Source organism: Rousettus aegyptiacus, unplaced genomic scaffold, assembly GCF_014176215.1.
Source record: "Rousettus aegyptiacus isolate mRouAeg1 unplaced genomic scaffold, mRouAeg1.p scaffold_m13_p_16, whole genome shotgun sequence".
Classification (NCBI taxonomy): domain Eukaryota; kingdom Metazoa; phylum Chordata; class Mammalia; order Chiroptera; family Pteropodidae; genus Rousettus; species Rousettus aegyptiacus.
In genome coordinates, this window is record NW_023416291.1 from 3,418,388 (window position 1) to 3,443,353 (window position 24,966).

The window sequence follows — 24,966 nt, forward strand, 5'->3', positions numbered from 1 at the left end:
GTTTTATTTAATGGAATAGCTTATTGCTCTTTGTAGTGGCTCATCTATGAAGAAAAATATACCGAGGAGGCCTATTATATAGGATATCGGGAATTCGTGATCTCTCACACAGTTCCTTCCTAAGGAAGAAAGAGGAAGATGTTATCATTACTACAGCATCTTTGTGTACTAAAACCGGTTCTATTAAAAGATTAAATCTGCAGAAAAAGACACAAAAGGATCCCGAAAGTGGCTACTTCATTGCACCTGGGAAATACCACGCTTGTGGGAAGAGATGCTTGCTACCACCGAAAGGAAAATCATATAATTAGCGTTTTAATCTGGTCCTGTGATCATCTTCAGATTATAATGTGACTTGTACGCACGCGCTAATTGAAAAAGAAACCCTTCGGAAGCCGCGAGCCTCGTCTCGCGGCAGGTTTGTGTTCCCCTGTGGGGTCGCTGTTCATCGTGACCCAAGCACAGCCCGCGTGGCGGAGGCGGAGGCTGTGACCCCGCCGTTTGGAGCGCGCGTTTTCTGAGTCGCGGGTGCAGAGGCCGGGCTGCCCCGTCGTGAGTACAGGAGTGCGGCCCGTGGGCCCGAGGGGGGCCCCCGTTTCGGGTTGTCGTTTGTTATTAGGCGAGGACATTACTGGCCACCTCCGGCTGCCGCGAGTGAGCCGCAGATCGGACGGCGGCCGGGCTCTGCCCCGTGCCGTGGGAATGCCAGAGACAGAGACAGGTGTGCCCCGGCCCCGCGTGTTCCCACGGGCTTCGTCCCTTCACCCCCTCAACGCAGCCGTCCGTGTTCCTCGAGGACCCACAGGTTTGTGTGTCGCTGCTCGGCCGGTAGCTGCGAGAGTATTTCAGAAGCATTTACCTGCAGACAGGAAGGACGGATGAGGAGGGGGAGAGCGGCGAGGTCGCTTCACTCGTTTGTGGGGTGCGAAACACGCCCACCGTGGCACCCCGGCTCTCTCTCCGCCTCTCTCTCCTTTACTCCTCTCTGTGTCAACGACGTCCATGAAAGAGCCTTGAGTCAAATCTCCCGCCTGAGGAACACATCTGTCAGGCCACGTCAGCGCCGGGCTTACCCCGTTTCCCGTTGGGTGGCAGACGTGGCACTGTCCCAGCGTCCTGGGATGCTGACCTGGTCGAGGGGTGGGAGCCAGACACAGGTAGGGTCGAGCCGAACCAAAGAGCAGGGCCTTCTGTCCTCGGCCTCGCTCGGGAGGGAGCGGGAAGAACCCAAAGCGACTTATTGTCACTGCTGCTATGTACATTTTTTTTTAAAAAAGGGGGTATGGTGGAGATAAGGAAACACGACAGCAAAGAGCTTCCCGTCGGCCGTGGAGACGGCCATCCGTCAAGACATTCCCTCCGCGCGTCGCGTTGGAGACGTTTGTCCCAGGATAAGCAGGAATTCGGATTTGACCCTCGCCCCTCAACATTTTTGGAGCTGGATGAAAGAGCCTTATCTGAGCATGGAAGAATATTTCTGGCACCGAAGGCCAAAGACTAAAATCCAGAGTAAAAATAAATACTCGGAGAAGGGAAGGAGACAGTGAGGTTAAGGGTTCGATCAGATATGGAGCCCTCGGCTGGCCGATTCCGCGCTCTGCTCTGGCCGGTGCCCGGGATCTCATCTCCGCAGCAGCGAACGGGGCCCCCTCCTTCCTCTTCCTGCTTTTGTGCTGGACGCAGAAGATGACAGCGCTACTGGTTTATGCGGACAAATATGACAAATATAAATAAAATATGCAAAAGAGGATTAAGTAGGCCCGTTTGAAGTGTGTAAGCAGATATGAGTGTGTTCCACTATTTCCTATGCCTCGGTGTTTGGTTATGTATAGTATCTGATTCCAGTGAACAGTCATAATTATTTTTACCCAGTAATAGAGGAAGTTTTAAAAATAGTAGCCATAGAATGAATTTGGTAGTTTATGATGAAACGGACTCTGGGGAGGGGCAGTGGATGTGACAAACACATGCTCACACACACACACACACACACACACACACACACACATTTTTTTAAAGAAAAAAATGTTACCACTCCAGCATAGATTCAACTTAAGGATCAGGGTTTTAGTCACTTAGCGACTTCCCAGGCGGGTCCTCTGGGCTGCTGGAGGTCACGGGGAGGATGCCCAGGCCTTCCCTGTGGCTCTCAGGGTTTGCATGGTTGACTGTGCCTAATCAGAGGGCCCCTCGGGCACGTTCCGCTGAGCCAGGACACCCGGACGCCCTTGGGGGCATGAAGCATGTGGTTCCTCTCTGCAGACATTCCGTCTCTGCTCGATGACCGTGGAGCGACGGAGGGAGGCTCCCTGACATCCGCCGGCTTCTCTTCGCCCTTGTGCTCAAGGCTCATTGCGGGTTTGGTGCTTGGAGCATCGGGTCGGGGCTGACTGGCGAGGTCAAGGGCGCCCGCTGTGTTATCTGCATTGCTTTTGAGCCAGCTGAAGATTCTTGGATGACATACCATGAAAATACCACTTGATAACACACTCCCTGTCCATATGAAGATCTGAGAGATCACAGAACTACTGTAGGGAAACTTCTCGCCTGATAATGAACTTTAAAAAAGTGATTTAAGATCTCCTCTTAAAGAGCATGGGAACATATGTACACAAACTACTTAGTCACTGAAAAAGCGGCCCTATTGTTTTGGAAATGTGAAGCAGAAGTTTGGAACAAGTGATTGCCACCACACTAGCTGAAATAATTAATATTTTGGTCACCCTTAGTCATGTTTTATCTGTGAAAATCTTTTCCTTATAACGAAGTAAAATCAAAATGTGTCAGTAAAAACGCTTCCCCGAATCAGCCAAAAAACTCTCTCAGGGGTTAGAGGAGACTCTAGATCAAGAGCGCAGGGTGAAACTGGTCATCTTGAGCTGTCCCTTTCTTCATCCAGTGTGACTTTCTGGTGCAGAATCTGAGCTCTGGAACGATCATCAGTGGGTGAAAACCCTGCAAAGACTTTGAAGCGTTCTTTGTTGACTTTACCTTTTAAATGAGCACGCTTCTCAGAAAACTAAGAATTGATCTACCATATGACCCGGCAATCCTTCTGCTGGGTATTTACCCCGAAGACTTGAAATCCCATATCCAAAAAGATATTTGCACACCGATGTTCATAAAAGCATTATTCACAGTGGCCAGGACATAGAAGCAACTGAAGTGTCCTATGATAGATGACTGGATAAAGAAGCCGTGGTACTTATATACAATGGAATATTACTCAGCCACTAGGAGAGATGAAATACTGTCATTTGCGACAACATGGATGGACCTCGAGATAATCGTGCTAAGTGAAATAAGCCAGACGGGAAAAGTTGAATATTACATGATATCACTTATATGGAGATATAAATCTAAAAGCAACAAACAGAGACTCATGGACATGGACTATGGACTAGTGGTTACCAGAGGGTATGGGGTGAGGGGCGGGGGGAGGTCGATGGGGTAAAGGGGGTCAAAAATGTGGTGACAGTGGACAGCGGAAATTATTGGATTTCGTTTACCAATGTCACCATAAAAATAAATTTAAAAAATAATAAAATACTAGTAATTACTTTTAATAAAAGAAAAAATAAATAAACACGCTTCTTGCACTGTACACACCGCCTCTCAGTGGCTGCTCCTATTTGAATAAAATTCACTCCTCAAAATTGTTTCAACACACAAGTTTTTGTGTGCATTGTCATGATTTTTGGTGTGCGGCCTTGTTATAGTGTTCTGTCAGAAGATCCGAATCCATTAAAACGTTTTATGGGATGGTAGTGGCTATAGGCTACCAAAGAAAATTGGTGTTTCATGGGAACACCTGGAGAAAAATTGGAAAAACAAATTAAATTGTATTTCCAAGTATAAATTATCATAGCAAAAAAAAAAAACCCCAAAACAAAAAAAACCTAAAAACCCTTATCTCATATTGTTTCTTGCATATACTATTTATTGAAAAGGTCAGTCTCTTGTCTTTTCTTGTTTTTAGTTTTCCTGCAGGATCCCCTTAGATACAGAAAGGGAACTGCTTCTTTTGACCAAAGGAAACTGGCCCTGGCCTTTGTTTAGGTTCAGTGAATTCAGAGAACTAATTGTCAGGCGGGGTCCCTCCCTCGGAGGCCCAGGCGGGGCCGGGGGTGGGGGTGGGGGCGGGGAATCTTTTTTGTCATAGGGCAGTGGGTTTCTTTTGCTTATATGGTAGTACAGACTATAAACAAAAGAAAAGCGATCCAGATACAAAAGCTGTTGAGGAAAAACTCACATCGCCTGGATAATTCTTTCGTTTTTGTTACATACTTCTGACAGAGTGAGTCATGTTAGGGTCTAAGGGGATAAAGGGGTTTTGGAAGGTTTTCAGTAGACACCTATTGTCAGTCCTATCAGTGTCTTACATCGACATACTGTACAAATAAGGAGGGTTTTTTTTTTTAATTCTAGAAAATATGTGCCAGTCAGGATAAGTAGGCAGTGATTTCTTTTAGCTCTTCGGTCATCTTAAATCATACTAGTTTACATACTTCAAAATCGAGGGCAGGCTGACAATCATGATTACGTCTCATTATTTTATTCAAACTATGGCTCTTTTGACTCTATAACTCAGTTTTTATTTTTAATGAGAACCTATAGGCTTGCCTTTTCATTCTGTTTATTTTTTTCCTTGTCCTTTCTTTTTTCCTAACCATTATAGTCAGTATAGGTACAGCTCCTTCTCACGCAATGCTTGAATTCCCTGCGGGCCCCAGCCTCGGGGGCTGAGTCACAAGGAAGGGGTCCTTCGAAACATTTTGACTTGGGCTCTAGGACTTAAATCCTGAACTTCTATGTCTGACCACATATGATGCCAAAATATTTATCAATAACTTGAAATAATTTCTCCATTCTAAACCGTACTATTCAAGAATAAAAACTCTCAAGTTTAATGACAGAGCAGTTTTAATATACATATGCATCTAATTTATATGTAATGATATATACTGTTATATATCATTACATATAAATGTACGTTTACACGTCATATATAAATACATCTAATTTATATATGTATGTATGTAGTACACACACACACTTTCCCTTGGCGTGTAAATGTGTAATACAAAAAAAGGAAAATAGATGTTCCTTGTCCTTAAAACTTACCATGCTGGATTTAGTATAATTCAACAAATATTTATAGAACAATGGTACACTAGATGCTAGCAACGGAGAAAAAAGAAGATATATTGCTTTTGTCCTTAAGGTACTTACAGTATAATTGAGGAGACTGGAAAGTCAATGAAAAATTTTATTGTGTGACGAGGTGAACAGCAGCATCACACGGCAACACCGTCCAGGCCGCCAGGCACTACAGGTGTAAAAACAGCTTGAGATTGTGCAGAGGGTTTAAAAACGTACAATGACTTGCTAAGAAAAAATCTGACCTAAGTGTTTGCATTCTGATTTGAGCTTCTCCTCGTGTATGATCATCAAATTTATATGATAAATTTATATAACCTTAAAATCCGACGTCGTTTTTCTGAATGATGTCCCCGACTAGATATAATTATTTCCCTTCCAATCCTGACATTTTGTTATTCTGCAATTGAAAAAATTTCATCTAGCTGCTTGTTTTCTAAGGATCACAAAGTTTAAAGAATAAATGACGTTCTCTTTCCTCCCACCGCTATTTTTCTGATTTTGATGCATTTTCTAGAACTTAGCCCCATATGTGTTAGAGACGGTGTCGGAAATTTTATTTAGTAAATTTTTACCTTGGTACTCAACTTTGATGTAATGATTATTATATAAATTAATTCTTTCCACACTGCTGAGTTTCGGTTAAGTCTAGATTAACAATGTGAAATATGACATGCTTTCTCATATATTGTAGTTATCAAAACCATGCTGGAAATCTGGTCAATTTTTATGATAAGTGGAGTTGGCCGTATCACGCCTAATCAGTTGTACAGCTGTAGAGTCTGCTGTGTTCTCTGAGGAATGTAGCTCTATTTGTAGCTTTACATCAAGAAAAACTATTCCACTAAAGTGTATTTATATCTCAGAGACATATACACATGTGCATACTAATTTTAAACAAAACCAAATTATTTGCTTTATTATAAACATTGCGTTCCCCCCCACCCCCAAATTTGCATGCCTGCATTTTGAGGAACAACATGAAACTTTTGTGGCAATCTTTTCACATCATCCTTAAAATGGGTTCCTTATTTAGAAGAATCCCATTTTTTTTTCTGGTCAGAGTCCCGATAAAAATGTGCTTCAGTGGGTGTTTAAAGTAGGTGCTGCCGTTTCTGTTAAGAAGAGGTCACTGGCGTAGTGGCTGAGAGTGGGCACACTGGGGCCACAGGCTGTTGGTATTCCTTTTCTGTTTTCATCTCTGCCGAATGTCACAGCGTGAGCAAAAACAGTATATACACACAGGCATGTTTTCTTTCCTCCCCTTCTGTCCTTGAGGAAGGGACAACAGGGACAGGTCAAGATCACTCCCGCGTGGATCCGACCCCCAGCGCAGCTACCGTCCTGGTTTAACCCAGAGACGGAACTTGTGATATTATAAGGACGAAGGATTAATGTGCTCCTCGAAGGTACGGGAGCTCCTGAGCGTGGCGGCGGCGCATAAAGTGACCGGTAAGCTGTGCGGAAGCTGTGTGACGGCAGAATTGGTTCTGAGAGCCGAGGGGGGTTTCCATCCACCTTTTCAAAATATACGTCTTAGCCGTAAACAGCCCAGGGTATTCTGTGAACTGGAAAATTCCTGTGGTGATACAGCTCCAAGGTGAGAATACCTGTTCCATAGCCATTTAAATAAAATTTCCTCATCAAGCTTCGGCAATGAGTAGGTCTTCAGAGTTTTAGAAGGGAGCAAAGGAGTATTTCCAGATGTTTGAAATATATCACTTTTAGGCAGAATGCTTAACCAATGAGTTTTTGCTTAGATTGTGCTTACCTTCGAGGAGGTTCGGAATTTTTAACTTAAGTAGTGATGTGAAATCCATCTTGAAATTTAATTTCAGGTGAGTATTATGTTCTTTTTAATTTCCTCTTTTAAAGGCTGGTGCCATAGAAATACTGTCCTTAGCAGCTGTTATATTTCAGAGACAGTGCTGGATGCACCGAGCAAGCTGGTTGCTAAATATCTCCCACTGCACGCTTTTGTTTTGTGATCATTATCCTTAGCCGATGCCGTTATTCTTTACCAACGTCGTGATTCATTATCATCAGAATAATGAATGAAGATGGAATTCACGCTGTTTTTATTCCTCATTAGAATATTAGAATGATTCTTTGATAGGAATTCGTGTAAGTGAAATGTCAAAAATGTTTTAGAGATTTTTTTATAGATGTTTGCTATTATATAAATATTTTTGCAAATGAGAACAAGTTAAGGGGAAATGCCAGGTGTAGACGACATTAAAGGCTGATGAAGTAGTTTGTGCATTTATAAATGTTACGGACAGATGGCCGAAACCCAATTTTTGGTGTGCTAAATATCCTTTAAAGGTTATGAGACTATCAGAACATAATCTGTGACCTATATAATGCAATCTCACCAACACTTCAACATTTTCAGATGGTTTAAGTTTATGAATTCATGATTTTTCTATTTAGTATAACTTTAAAATGTAGATGATTTACTGATATATCACTACTAATTTTCAGTAACCTCTAATTCAGGCATTTGGGGGTACATTTTCTCTATTTCTCTTAGTACTCTGAGACTGAGGACAATACAAAAGATTACTACCCATTCATGCAGAAAAACCCGAGCTGGATTATCAATGGCACAGCTGGAAAGGTTAATGGATTTTGCATTTAAAAATGTTGGCAGAGGCTCGAAATCTATGCTTGGACCCCAGAGGTGGCGCTTTTCGATGTAATCAACGTAATCAGGAAACTTCAGGACCATTTAAATACTACGACGGTGGTGAGATTCAGTTTTCCGCACTGTAACTTCCGCAGACTTTTCTCATGATTGTCTTTCACCGCTTCTCCTTTGCTTTCAACGAAGCGCGTTTCTTATGTTCCCTTGAAGAGGACACGTTGCTAATTGAGCGGGGAGGTGGCTGGCTGGGGTTAGAAGTCTGTTGTTGAATTCCTATGGTGGGGGCGAAAACTGGTGGGTCCCCATGTGATGCCTACAATTAACAGGGTAAACATCTTAATAGGCACAGAAGACACAAACAGATGTTCTAATTGCATGTCTGTGAGAAACCAGTGTTTACTAGTTCCACTCAGGCCTGGCCTCGGGGACCTCAGGAAATTTCCCTCCCAGTGGGGTTCCGTGATTTATTGATTTCAGTACAATGACTACTTCAGAAACGGGCAGGGTTTTTAAGAGGTTAAATACATCCTTACGAAGGTTAGCGTTAATTCACGCCTGAAAGGGATGCTCGCTCTGCCTTAACCAGGGTGAGGATGGGTACAGTGGCCGCGTGTCTGCCCAAGTGGGAAGGATCATGGATGGGTGACGAGTGGGGCTTCCTAATGGAGAGCACGGAAATAAAACCCTGGCACAGAGAGTTTGCCCCTACGCGGGACAGACCGAGGAGGTATGAGTAACAGCAGACTCTAAAAATTCCTGGTTGAAACACTGATTAGTCTTGATCAAAACAGTAAAGATAGATTTTAGACTTGTCTTTTGAGACCCTCAGAACTGCATAATGCAATAAGGCTCAGAATCCTGAAAGTTTTTTAAATGCTTAAGAAATGCTAAATTTACCACTCACCTTCTGCATTGAATTTACAAACATATTCTGACATAATTATTTGGCTTGCATTTACCAGAAAGAGCCTAAAAGTAGTTGATGGGGACTTTGTACCCTGGTCCTTTGACTTCTTGGTCACTCACGGATAGCGACAGACTTTTATGTTCCCGTTCGCATTAGTAATGACAATACCTAGCCAGATTTTACTTCGGCCACGTACTAGGTAGATGCTTTAAACAGATTATCTCATTAAAAGAATTCCGTTACATCAGATGAATGAAACATGGAATTGACAGACTGTTATTTTGTAATAAATGCAAACAATATTTTATCCTCTTAGATTCCCTTTTAAGTCGTGTTCCATTATCGGTATTTGCCATAAGATCTGGCTAAATTTTTCTTCTCTAAATTAAAAATAAAATTGCAGTTCAGAATTCTGTGGTGGAACAGGCCTCCTGCTTGAGCATTTTATGGCTACAGACCAGCACTGGCTACGTGTGTGGGCACTTGGAGCATGGCTAGTCTGAACTGAAGATTTAGGATGCAGAGAGGAATTAAAAATGGGACCTTAATATTTTTATATCAATTACACGTGAAATGGTAATATTTTAAACATACTGGGTTCAATAAAATATATCATCAAAATTGTTTTCACTTGCTTCTTTTTACTATTTTTTTTTTTTTAATGCGGCTCCTGGAGAGTTCAGATTTTAATAACTGGGATTGCTTATCTGTCGGGCACTGTACAGTTTCTCGAATCTTGGAGTCTGACTGAAATGTGCCAACTTCATTTCCTGCTTCATGCTGATTTTTTTGCATGGCGCTTGCTTTTTATTACAGCGACTACAGAAAACCCAGCTTCAAAAAGATATGACATCATCCAAAGGTGTGGTGTGATCCAACGCTGAAACCGTGCACCGCCCGGATCTAGCGGCTCCCGTGGTGTCCGGTGCATTCAGGTGCTGCTCTGATTTCCGCAAAGGCTGAAAAGACCCAGCGGCACCTCCGCGTGCTCGTTGAGGCTCCCCGGTGAGTTCTGGCACACAGTTTGGGAACTACGAACACATACTGTTGGGAACTGCAAACGTACACTCTTAGAAACTGGATCATTTTAAATATGTACATATCTCATGTCTCAGTCGCAGGATAAATTCTGACTTTACCAGAATACACGATCTAATTCACCCATTCATTCGCCTCGTCATTCATTTCGTCATTTAGATTTTATCTGACGTGTGCAAAACGCGGAGTGATGGGTGACGGGGACAGAATGGCGAGGGCCATGGACGGAATTCCTGTCTCCTGGAGTCTGCATTCCGGTAAGTAGGCACAAAGAAGCAGATCGACAAACTCCAAGTAAACAGATCAACAAGGGGACTGCAGATTGCCACAGGTGCTTGTGAAGAGGCCGCGCCGCAGGCCGTTGCTGTTGCGGGTGCAGGCGGCGGTACTTTATAGGGAGTGGCCAGAGAAGACCTCTCCGAGGTGACATCCGAACACCCACCCAACACAGGGAATGGCCAGCCTGGAGAAGCATCTTAAAGGAGCATCCTGGAGGAGGCGACGGCAGAGTCCTTGAGGTGGCAAGAGCATGGGGTGTGCGAACGGCGGGTAGGAGGGTGACGGAGTCAGGGGAAAGCGAGCGTGAGAAGCTGGGGTGGGGGGAGGGGGCGAGGAGGGCTAGAGGGAGCCAGGGCACCAAGGCCACGTGCCACAGGCATCAGTTTCAGTTTCTGTTTTTCCAAAGCCAGGCGTAAACCATGGAGCACGACGCTTTGCTTTGCATACAACAGGCATAGAGTAAACGTTCGTGTGTTAATGTAGATCAGCAAATAATGGGTGCCTAGAGTAGATTCAGCAGTCAGCTTAAAAAATAAGACTAAAAAACCCCGAGACACAAAAAATGTGAGCTTGTCTTCATTCAGGCCCAGAATATGCCGAAATCAGCGTTTTCTTGCCTTGTCTTGTTTTGTTTTGTTTTATATGGGGGCCTGCGCTACTAAAAAGTCAGAGTTATTTTTCTAGTTCTAAACTCTCCCTATGTTGAGGCTGGCCTCTCTCGTCTACCACAAATTATTTCCCTCTTTGACTCCAGGCTTCGATCAAAGTTATCGTTCCTGGCCATCCAAGCAGTACGCCCTCTGGTTTCTCGTTTCTCCCGAATTAAAACCGCTTCCCTTTCTATATCTGCTTCTTCCTACTCAGCTTTCAAAGTTTCTTTTTGATCTTTTATTCTTTTAGTTAAAACCTTGTTTTATAAATGGCCAATTATTTATTTTCTCATTTGCAGTTGATCAACTGCAAATGCTTTACACATATGAGGTTGTGGGGCTTGAGGCTTCCGCTGAGGACCGGCTAAGAGGAAATCCCGTTGTGTGGGCAACGATGGTGATTCGTCGGTAGCTTCCAGGTACTCAGGCTGATCATTCCAGAGCTCATGAGACAGAAAGACAGACCAAATGAAGATGCTTAGATTGCGCAGTTTGTTACATAAACTGCAAATATATAGGGACAGCAAGGGGACTGAGCAGATTGACACACTTGGAACAGGGAGTGAGCCGATAGAAGGCCACACCATTCAAGTCCTAGGTGGTGCACGTCACATGACCTGGCCCTCCCTGCTGACAACGTGGTCGCGAGAACCAGGTGGCCAGACCGCCCCACAAAGACGTGCTTGCTCCGATCCCCAGAACCTGTAATTATGTTGTCTTTCATGGCAGAAGAGATTTGCAGATGGGATGAAGGAGATTTTTCTGGGTTATCTAGAGGAGCCTCATCCAATCGCATACATACTTAAACATTGGAGAGCATTTCCTGGCTGCTCAGAGACAGATGTGAGGATGGGCGTAGGGTCAGAGAGAAGTGATGTTTGCTGCTGACTCTGACGATGAAGGAAGGGGCCGCTAGCTAAAGGACGCGCGTGGCCTCTAGGAGTTAGTCAAGGCAAGGGAACGGATTCCCCTTGGAGCTTCAGAAAAGGACGCGACCCAGCTGACGCCATGATATTTGCCCGGTGACATTCACGTCGGACTTCTAACCCACAGTACTGCAAGGTGATACATTTGTGTTGTTTTAAGCCACTAAGTCTGTGGCAATTATATGGCATCAGTAGAAAGGGAAGCAAGGAAGCTCGGCAGGTGACAGGTGCCTTAATACGACGCGCACTCCTCTGCCTGAGATGCGAGGGCAAGGGCCGGCCTCTGGCCACCGCCGCAGCTCGCTGCCCAGCCACAGCTCTTATCTGCATTCTGCAAGCAGAACTCATCTGGGGGATGTGTTGGTGGCCGTCAGTTTGAGGTGGCATGAGCTGTACCTTATAAATGTTTCAGGTTTATTGCTTGGTCTTTCTGTTCCTTTCTAAAAATTAAACTCTCATTCGTTTCACTGTTTTTATCTATATTAAACATTGTATGTTCCATTTGTTCAATCTACCCTTTAATATGTTTTACTCTCTGGCATTTTTTAGGAGTTTTCCCTGTGCCATTTTTTTCATGACGTCCAGATAGCAGAATTGAAGGCTCCCAAATAATGCGTCAAACACAGGCTAAGAATCGCACAAAAGACGATCCTCCGCAGGTGTGAAGAAGTGAAACATTCCACTGTGCCCCTTCTACGTGCCTGCGTCTAAGTGTGATGTCGTACCTTGAGGAGCCTCACCTTCACCCCATGCCCCCAGGACACCTGAGGAGGATGTCTTGAGAATGTCCCAGCATTCAGGTCGTCAAACTTGAAATAGAGATGCAGGCTTTTCCAGGTGAGCATTTGTAACTTCTCTGTTTACAGACCTAAAAGTGAAGTGAACGATTGTGTCGTGCCAATGCGTTGGTGAGAGCCTGGTATGCACGTGACTGTACCAAGGGGACAGATTGATTTGCACGTTTGAAAGATCACAACTTATGGAAATTGTAAGAGAAGTAAAAGCAGTTTAATGACTATATTTGGCCTTTAAGTTTTAAATATTAAAAAATAAAGATCAGATCACGATGTTTTCAAAGTAATAGCAGATCAAGGAGGCTGCTGTCTGCTTAACTAATTTAGAGAAATATGGCTTTTGATAAAACTTGAACTTAAAATAGAGACCACACTTTTTTTAATACTTTTTTTTTTTGCAAATACTGCTACTAAGTAATTAGGTTTGTCATCTTCATTTTTCCTCATTCTAAAGTTGTTTGTGGTGGTCGGAGATGGTCAAAAAGATGAAGTCTCTTTCCTGATATGGAGAAATCAGTGAATGTTACCTTGAATCAAAATTTTTGTGGTAATACAGGTGAATCCGGGTTTCTTGTTTCTGAAGAGTAAGAGCCACATTGTGTTTGGCTACATTTGGTTCAGTGATTCCACATTTTCATTTATAAGTTCTTTTTTCCCCTCAATTTGTATTTGAAGAATGAGAAGGCATTATTAATATTTAGTTATCTTAGCAGGGTTTTATATGCTAATACAGAGGTTGACGCTATATTTTTTTCTCTTATAGGAACTATTAAATAAGGCATTTTTTTTCAATCTCTACCCAGTAGTTTTCATAAAGAATGGATCAGTGGCCAATATAATAAAATTATTTTCTTTGGGCTGGAAACATTCAGTTAAACTATTAAATTTCATAGGAAGAAAGCAGCATTTAGGCAAATGTTATAATAATTGAATTGGATAAGTATTAATTTGATTCAGATTTACTAGGATCTGCTAAGTGGCCACTATTTGCTCGTCTCTTACAATGAGGGGTTCATACTGGTTGTCTGTTCATTTCGTTCTTTTTCTTGGAGGTCAGTTCTTGGAGACATAAAGAAAAGCCATCTTAGTATTTAAGCCAAAAAGGTGTTGGAATTGGCTCACGGCCCACAATTATACTTCGACGTTGGCAGCATCTGTTCAGAAAGTCAAAGTTTAGGCAGCAAGGAAGAGAGATCGTTGCAATGGAGATTGATTTACTGCCGCCGAGAGTTACAGAAGATGACAAGATGTTGCAATGAGCTTATTTCGTAAGGTTATCACATAATATCTAAACATTATTTTTAAATGTCATTTCAGCACACTTGATTAAAAGAGGGCGTGGGGAACCCGAAGGAACATACTGAATTTTGACCCGTGGTAAAATCAGTGATGCAGAATGTGTGCGCACCCCCAGTGCGCACTAACAACACCCACAGGCAAATACCAGGCGAGTCCCTCCACGTCGCTACTACGTTAGAGGCTAAGGTTGTTTGGAGCTTGAGAGCCTTACGATTAGACCTCGGATTTACAATGATAAAACCTAGAAGTTACAGCTAGCTCTTTTCATTGGAAAAAATAGAACGTTTAATGTTGCGTAGAGCAACTGCAGCTCAAACTAACGTGAGGGGCTGTAGGTGTGGCTCTGACCTCTGGGTCCCAAGGACTGCTGTGAGCAGTTGGCATGGCTTCCGTCCGCCCCTCACCTCAGTTTGGGCGGCTGCGCGGAGGTGGGACCAGTGAGGTCTCTGGAGCCTTAGCTGGAGAGAGGAAAGAGAGAGGAATCAAGTCACAGAGCTTTTGTACTCTACTGCGCCAGCTTCTGTCCCGTGCTCATAGTCCAAGTTGCACGGACCAATTCAGTAGCATCTCAGATTACCTTCTCACTTCTACTCATTGTAGACACACCAAAGTCTGCTCCTAAGTGAAGCTCAAGATCATTTTGATCCTGTTCCACATTATCTTCAGTGACTCCTTACAAGGTCCTTAATTGATGTAAGTAATTAGATTGACTTCTGGCATTTACGGCTCTCTCTAATAAAATTTCCCCCCTAATTTCCAGTCAGCAGACCCTAAAAAGTGTACTCTCCAGTCTTCTAGGTATGTGAAGGGAGCGAGTTGGTAGAAAACCCCTCAACTAACACAAATACATATAAATTACTACCGACGTGACGTGAGCGTGAGATTACAGAAAAATGACTTTCCATTCAAGGTTTTAGCAAAGTTTATATGAAGCTATTAATATTCTATAATGTGCAGTCAGAACCTATCACCAAGGGCTCGCATGACACGTAATTCAAGATCCTCCGTGCTAACTGTCCATCATCACTGTTACCACGGCGAGACTGTTCCCAGGATACCCACGGTCACTACAGAGCAGATAACTCTCGACTCCCGCTGCTTCTTTGTGTATTGAACGCTCCCTTGATGTCTTTAAAACTGAAGGATCCGAGAGTGTCTTGACTCTATAGGGACTGTTAAAATACACTCTCTATGGAGGAGAGATCATTGGCCAGAGCTACACCTGTAGAAGTTATACTTCTTCTGAAAGAGCCGCCAAGTGTCTAAACGGGACCTTCTCTCGCCTGACAAAAAGGCACCTTTCAGAATTGAAACTTATGTTCTAATATTGCCACTCTGTGTTTTGGCGCCCTAAGCAATCTCTGAATCTCCGTTCTCGTTTTTGAAAAAGTAAAATAAAAACCAGGATTAAAGGGATATTTAGATACTCAAGTGAAAAAACAAATTTGTGTGTGAGTGTGATGAGTGTGTGTGTGTGTATGTGTGTGTGTGCGTGAGAGAGAGAGAGAGAGAGAGAGAGAGAGAGAGAAAGAAAATGAGCATAACTAAGATCCAGAAAACGAGTAGTAGCGTGGGGAGAAGGAATTTGTATTTTGGCATAGAGAAAGACAGACGTTGATGATTGAGCCCTCAGTAAAAATAGCTCCACAAAAAAAAGATACTTTATGTAGATTCATAAATGCCCTGTATACCTTTAATTCCAGTTCAATATTTTCATATTTTAGGGAACATGGTGTGAAGAAAATTTAGTAATAACCAAGTTAAGAATGCAGGTATAAAAGTGGATATTTCTGCTTTTCAACTACAAATATTACTTCTCTCATTTTCAGAGATAGATAGCTTTAAAATGTTATCTATTTGATGGGGACTGCCTGATAAATAATGCTCCAATGCAAATATTTCTTCTTTTTATAAAGATAAATGATAAAAGACAAGCCTTTAATTTGCGATACCCATGAGGTGTTTAGACACATATCACTTTTTGTTTCTTTTTTTAAACTAAAGTTGATCTCCTGGAGAAAATGGAAATATTTATTTAGCACCTATTAGGTATTTTGTACAATGCCAGGTGCTGTGAAGGATACAGAGACATTTAAACCGAAACAAATATGAGAGTAAACATGGCGCCCGAGCCCCGGTTGGAGCCTGTGGATGAGACCACGCTCTGGGCGAGACCACGCGCTGGGCGAGCCCACGCGCTGGGCGAGACCACGCGCTGGGCGAGACCACGCGCTGGGCGAGATCACGCGCTGGGCGAGACCACGCGCTGGGCGAGATCACGCCCTGGGCGAGACCACGCGCTGGGCGAGATCACGAGCTGATGCTTTTCTGGAGCAACATAATCCCAAGGGGAGCAAGGAGGACAGAAAAGTGGATGTGAGTGGGAGAAGGAGGGAGAGTAAATGCGAACGTACCATTACTGTGCCGGCCATAGTTGAATAAGAAAAGACCACATAAATTGTGTGTCTCCCCAAAGCAGCGTTGGATGCCGTGCACTGAGGATGTGAGAGAAGGAAGAACCGAATGTATTTGCCAGCTCCTCTTCCTTGCCCTGTCTCCCTCTCCTTTCTCTTTTGAATTCTTTGCACTTCCGAGTTCTGCTCTCATGCCCTTCCTTGCAGTCCCCAGACCAGCAGAGTCTCCATGAGCCCCGTGGGTAGGATGTAGATGTCGGAGATCGTTTGCTGCGACTTTCCAGCTGTGAAGGAGACCGTGCTGCTGGAAGATGAGGGGATGCTGGGGCGAGGCGCCCCAGCTGTGGGCAGCAGGGCAAGCGGCAGAGCCATGGAGGGAGCCACGAGGATGGTCCAGGACGAACGGTATTTAATGCTGGATGGTTGTTTTAAAAAGTTCCTTAGAAGCCCACACCGAGACACTTCATAATGAAAATGCCAAAGGTTAAAGAAAAATGAGAATCTTAAAAACAGCAGGAGAAAAGCAGTTAGTCACCTGTAGGGGAGCTCCTATAAGACGGTCAGCTGATCTCTGAACCGAAACTTTGCAGGCCAGAGGGACTGGCAGGAAATATTCAAAGTGATAGAAAGCAAGAAACTACAACCATGATTACTACACCCAGCAGAGCTATCATTTAGAATCGGAGGACAGATAGAAAGCTTCCCAGATAAGAGAAAGCGAACAAAGTTCATCACCACCAAACCAATATCACAAGAAATCTTAGAAGGACTTCTTTAAAAAGAAGAAAAGAAGATAAAAAAATATGAATAATAAAATTGCAATATATGCATATTTATCAATGATTACTTTAAATGTGAAAGAGTAAATGCTCCAATCGAAAGACGTAGGGTGGCAGAATGGGTAAGAAAACAAGAGCTGCCCACAGAAACTCACTTCAAACCGAAAAACACACACGCACTGAGAGTGAAGGGATGGAAAAAGTCATCTCGTGAAAATGAAAATAAAAGTTGGGGTAGCAGTACTTGCATCAGACATAATAGAGTTTAAAACAAAGACTATATCAAGAGATAAAGACCCAGTAATCCCGCTTGTGGGCCTTTATCTGAAGAAACGCAGACCACTGCTTTGAAGGGACATTTGCATTTATATATCCCTTGCAGCATTATTTACAATAGCCATGATAGGGAGGCATCCTGGGTGTCCATCATTAGATGAGTGGATAAAGAGGAGCTGGTGCATATATACAATGGAATATTAGTCAGCCATTAAAAAACCGAAATCTTGCCATCTGCAACAATGTGGATGGACCCAGAGGGTATGGTGGTGTCAGTCAGACAGAGAAAATCAAATGCCATGTGATTTCTCTTGTGGAAGCTAAAGAACAAAACAAATAAACTAACAAAACAGAAACAAACTCATAGATACAGAGAACATTTTGATTACTGGCAGATGGGTGTGGGGCTGGGAGATGGGTGGAAAAGGGAAATGGATTAAGAAGCACAAAGTGGTAGTTACCAAACAGTCCTGGGGCTGTGAAGTAAAGCACAGGGAATATAGTCAGTACTATTGTAATGGCCATGTGTAGTGCCAGATGGGCCTAGACTTACTGCGGTGATCACTCTGTAAGTCGTACAGCTGAACTAACATAACGTTGTATGCCAACCGTAATTTAAAAATAAAAAAATATATATATTTTAAAATAGAACCCCCCCCCCCCCCACAAAGTGCCTTAGCTGCTCAGAGAATCCAGGAATCCCTGGTTCTTTTGGAATTGTCTTTGAACCTTTGTTGTAAGAAATAGGAGGGAACAAACATTGAAAGTATGCCTGTGCTATGCCAAGACTAATTTCTTTTTAAAAAAAGAAAGTGGGAATAAAAACCGGATACACAAACCTTGTTGTGAAGGAGATATAGTCAAAAAGAAACTAAGAGACTTGGAAAGGAAGAGCCAAGGGTCAGAGGTACAGAATGCTAAAAAGGACGTAACCATGCTTAAACAAAGATTTGTACGGATGGTTGGCCAGATAAAATGATTTGTGTCCCATATTTTACAGTTCTGGTGTCAAGAAAAGATCATCTTTGTTACTTGGAACAATCAGTCTTATGACACACGAGAGAAGAATACAAAGCCAACCAAAAATAAATTTCTAGTCTTCAAGCATGATGAGGAACAGAAATAGCTAGCCTCTGGTAGGGTTTCTGATTTATTTATATACTTCCCTACATCATGGAAAATATTTTGGTTACTTTCATATTGTTCTTTAGAGATAGAAAAGCATTAATAAATTTTAAAAAATTATAACTTCAAAGAACTGTATATGAAGATATCTGAAGAAACAGATCCAGACACCCAGGCAGTGTTACAAGTAGATAATGAATAAAAAATGATCCTAAATTATAAACATAGGAGAAATCATGAGGTCCATATTTTTGTTGTGGGCTCACCTGTGTCTTCCCAGGATGGTTTGTGTTCCCTCCCCACAGATGGAGCTTTTCCAAGGGTAATGCCTTATTTGATGTTGAAGTATGCGGCAAAATCTGTATGAAAAGCACTCTGTATAGATAAATAGGAAGCAATGCACTCTTTTAAGAAAACTCGTAAAACTGGTTGCGGATGCCAGAAGGAGGAGAAAAGCTGTGATTTTGGTTAGTTCTACTTGTAGCGAAGTGGCCCCTGCAGGTCGGGGCAGGCTGGAGCGGGCGTGGAGTGTGCGGCAGCCCGAAGCCATCTGTCTTGGGCAATAACATAGTTCTCTCTCCACCGTGAGTTCTGGGTAATAATTATTCACCTAATTATCTGTGGTTTCAGCCTTTCAGGGAATTCTGGTTTGCAGGGACTTTGTATAAATCCTCTGTCAGATGACCTTTACCGAAGCGAAGGCTGAAGGTCAGGGGCTCTTGACTTTTCTCTCCGTCGTGCTCACGTGAGCAGCACACACGGGGCCGGGGGGAGGGCGACATGGGCCCCAGGCAAACCTGCTCTGAGATCGTGGCGCGTTGCTTTCGGCCCATCCCAGTTGAGCATATTTCTTGTTAAAATCAAAGAAACGTTTCGAGATCGTGCAGCGTGATCTTTGCCAGTTATAAACATGAGAAAGCTAACCGTCTCTGCGCTTTCAGAAATGTGAAACAGCCTCGCATCAGGCCCTGCGGTGCGGGAGCAGGCTGTTGTTGAGCAGCCTGTCACGGGACCCGGCCCGTTCGTAAGGCGACGTCTGCCCCTAGGGAGCAGTCTTCTTGTCTGCACGAAGCTCCGAGGGACTGACCCCTCCGGCAGGATTGTCCCTCGAGAGTCTCGGTCAGTGGCACAAGTAGTTCTATGTCAGCAGAGCTTCCAAAACATCAGTGCAGCATGCCCACCCCAGTCCGGATGAGCAAGACACTCTGCAAGCTCTAAGAACGCATTAACATTACTAAGACTTGTTTCCTTAGGACAAAAATTCTCAATATTATTCTCATTCACTATACATCCAATGCCCACAAGCCTGGACATTCAGTATCTGATTCACCACTATAAACATTTGTTGAACATCTTATCTGACCCTGTGTTAGGCTCAGGCATGTAAAGATAACTAAGTTAAAACAAAAAGTTGGCAGCAAATCTACAGGAAACCAATAAGATAAAGCACAACCATCTTTTAATGCAGGAGCAAAGAGGTCCAGCTGCATTATTAGAACTTGATGTCACTATTGTATTTTAAACAATAGTTTCTGAGCCACGCATACCAAGAAAACTATAATCTTTTCTAGGCATGTTCTATTTAAGAGGGTATAGAACACAGGCACATACTTATGGAAAATCCACCCAATTTTATACAGAAGATCCGTGCGCTTTTTTTCTATGTAAATTATAACTCAATTAACAGAAGGCAAAATAAAAGCGCCTGTTACATTACCTCCAGCAACATTTAAAAAAGGTGGGGCTCCTTTGGGTAATTCCTCACCTAGGCACTTGGTTATTCAGAATATTTGTTACCTTGGGTCCTGTATAGCCCAGATTCTGTGTACAGATGTTGAATCTGCATCAGTATAGCATCAAATTCCTCTTTGTTTATTTCAGTGTTAGATTTGGTAAATAATTTGGCTTCTTAAGCCCGATCATTCAGTATCTGCTCATTTAGCTAACGCTGTTTAAACACGTACTATGTAATTCTTATACTATATTAGCATTGCATTCTTCGGTTTCATGCTAGAGACTAAATTATAATTATAAAAAGAACTTTGGATTGTGTCATGCTTTGGGGATTTTCTAGAACGAATACTCTGGTGCTCTGAAGCTCTGGCTGCACCCCGAAACCCAAACTTCGAGGTCACAGATCTCTATTTTTAACATTATGGAACTTCCTACTGAACAACAGAGAAATTGATTTTGTGGTCAGAAAGCCTGTGCTTAGATATAAGGCAGGCTAAAAATGTGAATTTATGCATTCTGGAGAAGGCATGGAGATAATGTCAACTTTAATTCCTGTTTTTTTTCCAAACACAGAGAATAGGCCAAAGGTCATGAGTGGAAATTAAAGAAAAATGGAAAACAGATGTTAGGAAGCTCACTATAGAAATGGAAACACAAGGGCACTGAATATTATTAAAGAAAAAAAAATACACTGCTAAAAAAAAGTGAAGATCTTATGAAAGTCCAATTTTTGTAATGATATGTTTAAAATAGTTCAACTTTCTAATATTTTGCTAAAATTATTTAATTCTACATATTCCTCCCTTACATCTAGGGACATAATTCACCAGCAAAAGATGATCTTAAAATCCACCAGTTGTAAACACCATCTAAAAAGATGATGCCTGGAAAACAGTCTCTTCTTAGCAACTGAAAATACAGGTAAGCCCTGCGCCCATCACATCAACCTTCGAGGAAAAGCAAAAAAAGTTTTCCTTTTCTTTCAATTGACGGTGGTTGTTACTTTCAAACTGCATTTATTCTCAAGTTATCTTTCCATTAGGCCCCTTGAATAAGTTTAATAAGAACTATGCACATTTATTGTGGTGAGAAATAGGTACTTAGGCAGAAATTCACGTTAGACTGTAAAATACATCATAATGACTCATAATAATGAATCGTCGACATTTTTTGTATTTAAAGAGGATCTATGTGTTTTGACATGTTTGACTTTTATATATTTAGCTAAAAGAAGATATTGCAAGATCAATGAAAATACACAAATGATGTATGATGTGTATCGTGAAATTTTATAAGCAAACACACGGTGAACTCCTAGAGTCTGTCCTGAAACGTCTTCCTTTGTCATCTTTTAGAAAATCAGAGAAGAGTCATAAAAATGAAAAAGAGGTGTTGCGACACGACTAAAAACCAATTCCAAAAACTTAAACGCACACCAAAAAATGAAGAGAAATTATTAAGACCACACATTCCTCAGCATGCCTTTGACCCCCCGGCCGCCACCGATCATTCCTCTGTCTCTCTGTGTTTGTTTTGTTTAGTGTTGACCAGTTGACTTGAACGCTGACAGCGGGGGGGGGGGGGGGGGGGGGGTGTTGGCATGCATCTGCAGTCGGTGTGTAATTAAGAGGATGTAATTAAGGCTCGTTGGTGGTACATTTACATTAAAGTTGTAATTATGAAGACAGAGGAGCCAGCGCAACAGCCAAGGCCTGGATGCCGGAGTGCGCTTGGAAACCCAGAGCCTGAAATGCGTCTTCGTGGGAGGAGCTTGCAGGCCCTGTGGCCACACGCTGCCGGGGCCGGGACAGCTGTGGCCCGGGCAGCCCCTGGAAGCCTCCCGGTCGGGCTCACTGGCCTCTGGCGAATCGTTTTCCTTTGGCCGCTCTGGCCCCCATGCTACCCTGCCAGACGAAACCCATGGCATACCATTTCTGTGTGCATTCTTACTTATTTTCTCATGAGAAGACGCATTAACGTGACGGCTTTGACCACAGTCCATCTTATTTATGAGCCCCCGGTTAGATGTTCGTAGCCCGAAGCCAAGTATCAGGCAGAGGCATTCAGAGCCGAAGGCCTTGCGAGCTGTGCTCAGTGACCATCCGACGGGATCGCGCCCCGGCCAGCTCTGTTTCTTTAGCCATTTTAGTGTTACCAACGGCGACCGTTACCATGGTCATTGAATGGCAGGCACCGTTCTCCGTGTTTTACATACGTTAACTCATTTAATTCTCATGATAACCACATGAGGCAGATATTATTATCGCCTTCATTTTAAATTTGAGAAAACCTAGGCACAGAGTGGTTAAGCAATTTTCCCAAGGTCACACAGCTAGTGAGTGGCGGAGCCGGGCCTGACGCTGGGATCCGTGCTGTTAGCCACCACGCCGCCATCCATGCCTTCCCACGGTTGCCAGACATGTCGCTGACGATCGCCTTTCACGGTCGGAAGGAGTCAGGATTACGGGCTCAGAAGTGTGCTGTCGCCTGTGTCGTGCGGACGGTGAGGGGGCGTCCCCCGCGCCCTGTCAGCCTCCTTCGTGGGCTGTCCGTACGGTCCGCGCCATGCCACACACCACCAGACAGGCCATCTGCCGTCACCGTCAGCCCCCTGTCTGCAGTGCGAACAGCTCACAGCCTCACCATGAGCAAGATAAACTGATTTTTAATAAAACAAGACAAGATTAAGTCTGAAGACTAATTAAAAAGAAGGAAGCTGATCTCATGTCCATTAAATTTTTAGTTCGGTCTGTTTGGAAAACATCCAAAGGGTTAATATGTGTTCCACTGAAGAGTAATAAAAATGCAAGACTGGCGGGAAATTAGGTAAGGGTGAAAAGAAAGGACAAGACACAAACTGTGAAATAAAGAAGGCTTTACAGAAAGAATTCCTTTTCCCTCACATCATACGGAGCCTTTATATATAGGAAAAGGTTAACCTCGCTCAGATCCATGTTGCCCTGCGTATCAGTAATCTTTATTACTAAGACAAAACAACTTTATTTCATAATCGTTTTCTTCCGGCCAACCAGCTGTGGTTACTCAAGGCCGATTAACTAGAACCTGATGGATTTCAGCCTCCGTTCGGCAACGCCAGCCAAATACCATAATTGCACAGGATGCGGGCTGAGATAACGTCGACCTTGTCCTCAGAGATTGTCCTTGATAAGGTGGCGGTGGGTGTCGGGTCAGGCTTTTCCACCGCCGGCGCTGCGTCTGCGGAGAGAGAGATGGGAAAGGAAAACAAGAAGATTCTCATGACGTTAGCCGTCCTGAGAGAGGGCAGCCAACAGGGACTAGACTCCAGGAGCCACGGGTGGATTCGGCAGCGTGGACCATAAGTTGCTGCGTGGAGGATGTCCCCAGCAGAGGCAGACAGAACACCTGTCCTTTCTGAGCGCGGGTCTTCTGCGGAGAGAGCCTGCAGGTGCCTCTCCGTTCGGAAGTTTGCATGGCACAGCGCACACCGATGCTATGAGATTTATATTAAGCCGGCAGAAAGGGCCTTGCCACACCTTGCCCTTTTGGAGGAAATGGATTTCCTTAATAAAAGTTCTGCTTTATCTCTCCCATGAATTCAGATAGGGACGCATTCCTGAGTGACGTTCTCCTGAACAGAGAAGCCGAGAGAGAATAGCTTAGTATTCTAAAGATTTTAATGACCCAGAACAAAATATTTTGGGTCCTTATATTGTAGACAAAAACTTAAATTCAGACATCAAGTGCCAAGACCTCTGAGATATGATTTTGGAAATCAACCAAAGATGAGAGATCCAGTTTTTTTGTTGTTGTTAATGGTTAATGCATAATCTCCTAAATCATTCGGTTATTATTAACTAGTTCTAAATACTTCACCTCTAGGTTCTTGTAATCATATTAAATTATGCGCAAGTTTTCTTGCTTCAATAAACTTAAACTTCGAGTTGATTGAAGGGAACCCTAAACACTGTTGATAGGATTGCAAATTAGTGGAACCATTGTGGAAACAGTATGGAGGTGCCTCAAAAAATTAAAAATAGAACTGCCATACGACCCAGCAATTTCACGTCTGTGCATTTATGCTAAGAAAACAAAAACATTAATTCGAAAACATATATGCACCCCTAAGTTCATTGTAGCACTACTAATACTAGCCAAGATATGGAAGCAACCTAAGTGTCCATCAACAGGTGAATGAATAAAGAAGATGCAGCATGTATATATACAATGGAATATTATTCAGCAATGAAAAAGAATGTCATCTTGCCATTTTTGACAATATAGATGGATACAGAGAGTATTATGCTAAGTGTAATAAGTCAAAGAAAGACAAATAACGTGATCTCATTTATACGTGAAATCTAGAAACAAACAAAATAAATGAATAAACAAAATAGAAACAGACCCATAGCTATAGATGACTGATGGTTGCCAAATAAACTTATAATGGCATAAACAAGTTACACACAGAGACCTTCAAACATCGCGACACCTGGTTGTGCATGAGAATTAGATCTAGTGTGCACTTTGGGTTTTTCTCCAACATTTTTGGATTCCTGCTGTAAAGTGGTTGCAGACAACTTCGTGTGATAGGTCAAATGAAAACAAAACAAAACAGAACAAAACAAAACTTGACGTTAAATGTGAAAATATTTTACATAGATCAAATGTTGCGCCATGCTTTCTTTTTAGTTTAATGCTGTCTGAAGCTCTGTGCGTTCAGATGTTCGCATCTCTGCCCACGGACATTCTTCTTCGGGGGATGTTCCCGCCCACTTTCCGCTGGTGAACGCCTGTTCGGCTCTCAACGCCCGAGTCAGGACACACTGTGGCGCTGACCATGTTACCACCACGTACTTTTCCTCTCTTCCAGTAATTAATTGCTCCTTCACCTTTGGGTTCATAGTATAATATTCCTGCCTCTATTATCCCATGTAGCACATTATTATTATTATTATT

The 24,966-nt window shown here is 43.0% G+C and overlaps 1 long non-coding RNA gene across 3 annotated transcripts in view; it reads left to right on the top strand.

Annotated features, from left to right (window-relative positions):
* The window catches only part of LOC118612410, a 197,228-nt gene that overhangs the window by 164,228 nt on the left and 8,034 nt on the right, over positions 1 to 24,966 (top strand). The window contains exons 4-12 of one of the 3 annotated variants that reach the window (XR_004954833.1): positions 7,694 to 7,909; positions 9,531 to 9,719; positions 9,912 to 10,009; positions 10,981 to 12,444; positions 13,459 to 13,674; positions 14,301 to 14,393; positions 15,705 to 16,519; positions 19,236 to 19,413; positions 20,843 to 20,949. This is a non-coding gene — a long non-coding RNA (uncharacterized LOC118612410). Of the gene's footprint in view, positions 1 to 7,693; positions 7,910 to 9,530; positions 9,720 to 9,911; positions 10,010 to 10,980; positions 12,445 to 13,458; positions 16,520 to 19,235; positions 19,414 to 20,842; positions 20,950 to 24,966 lie in introns of all 3 variants that reach the window. The other 2 variants (XR_004954834.1, XR_004954832.1) reach the window with 2 other exon arrangements.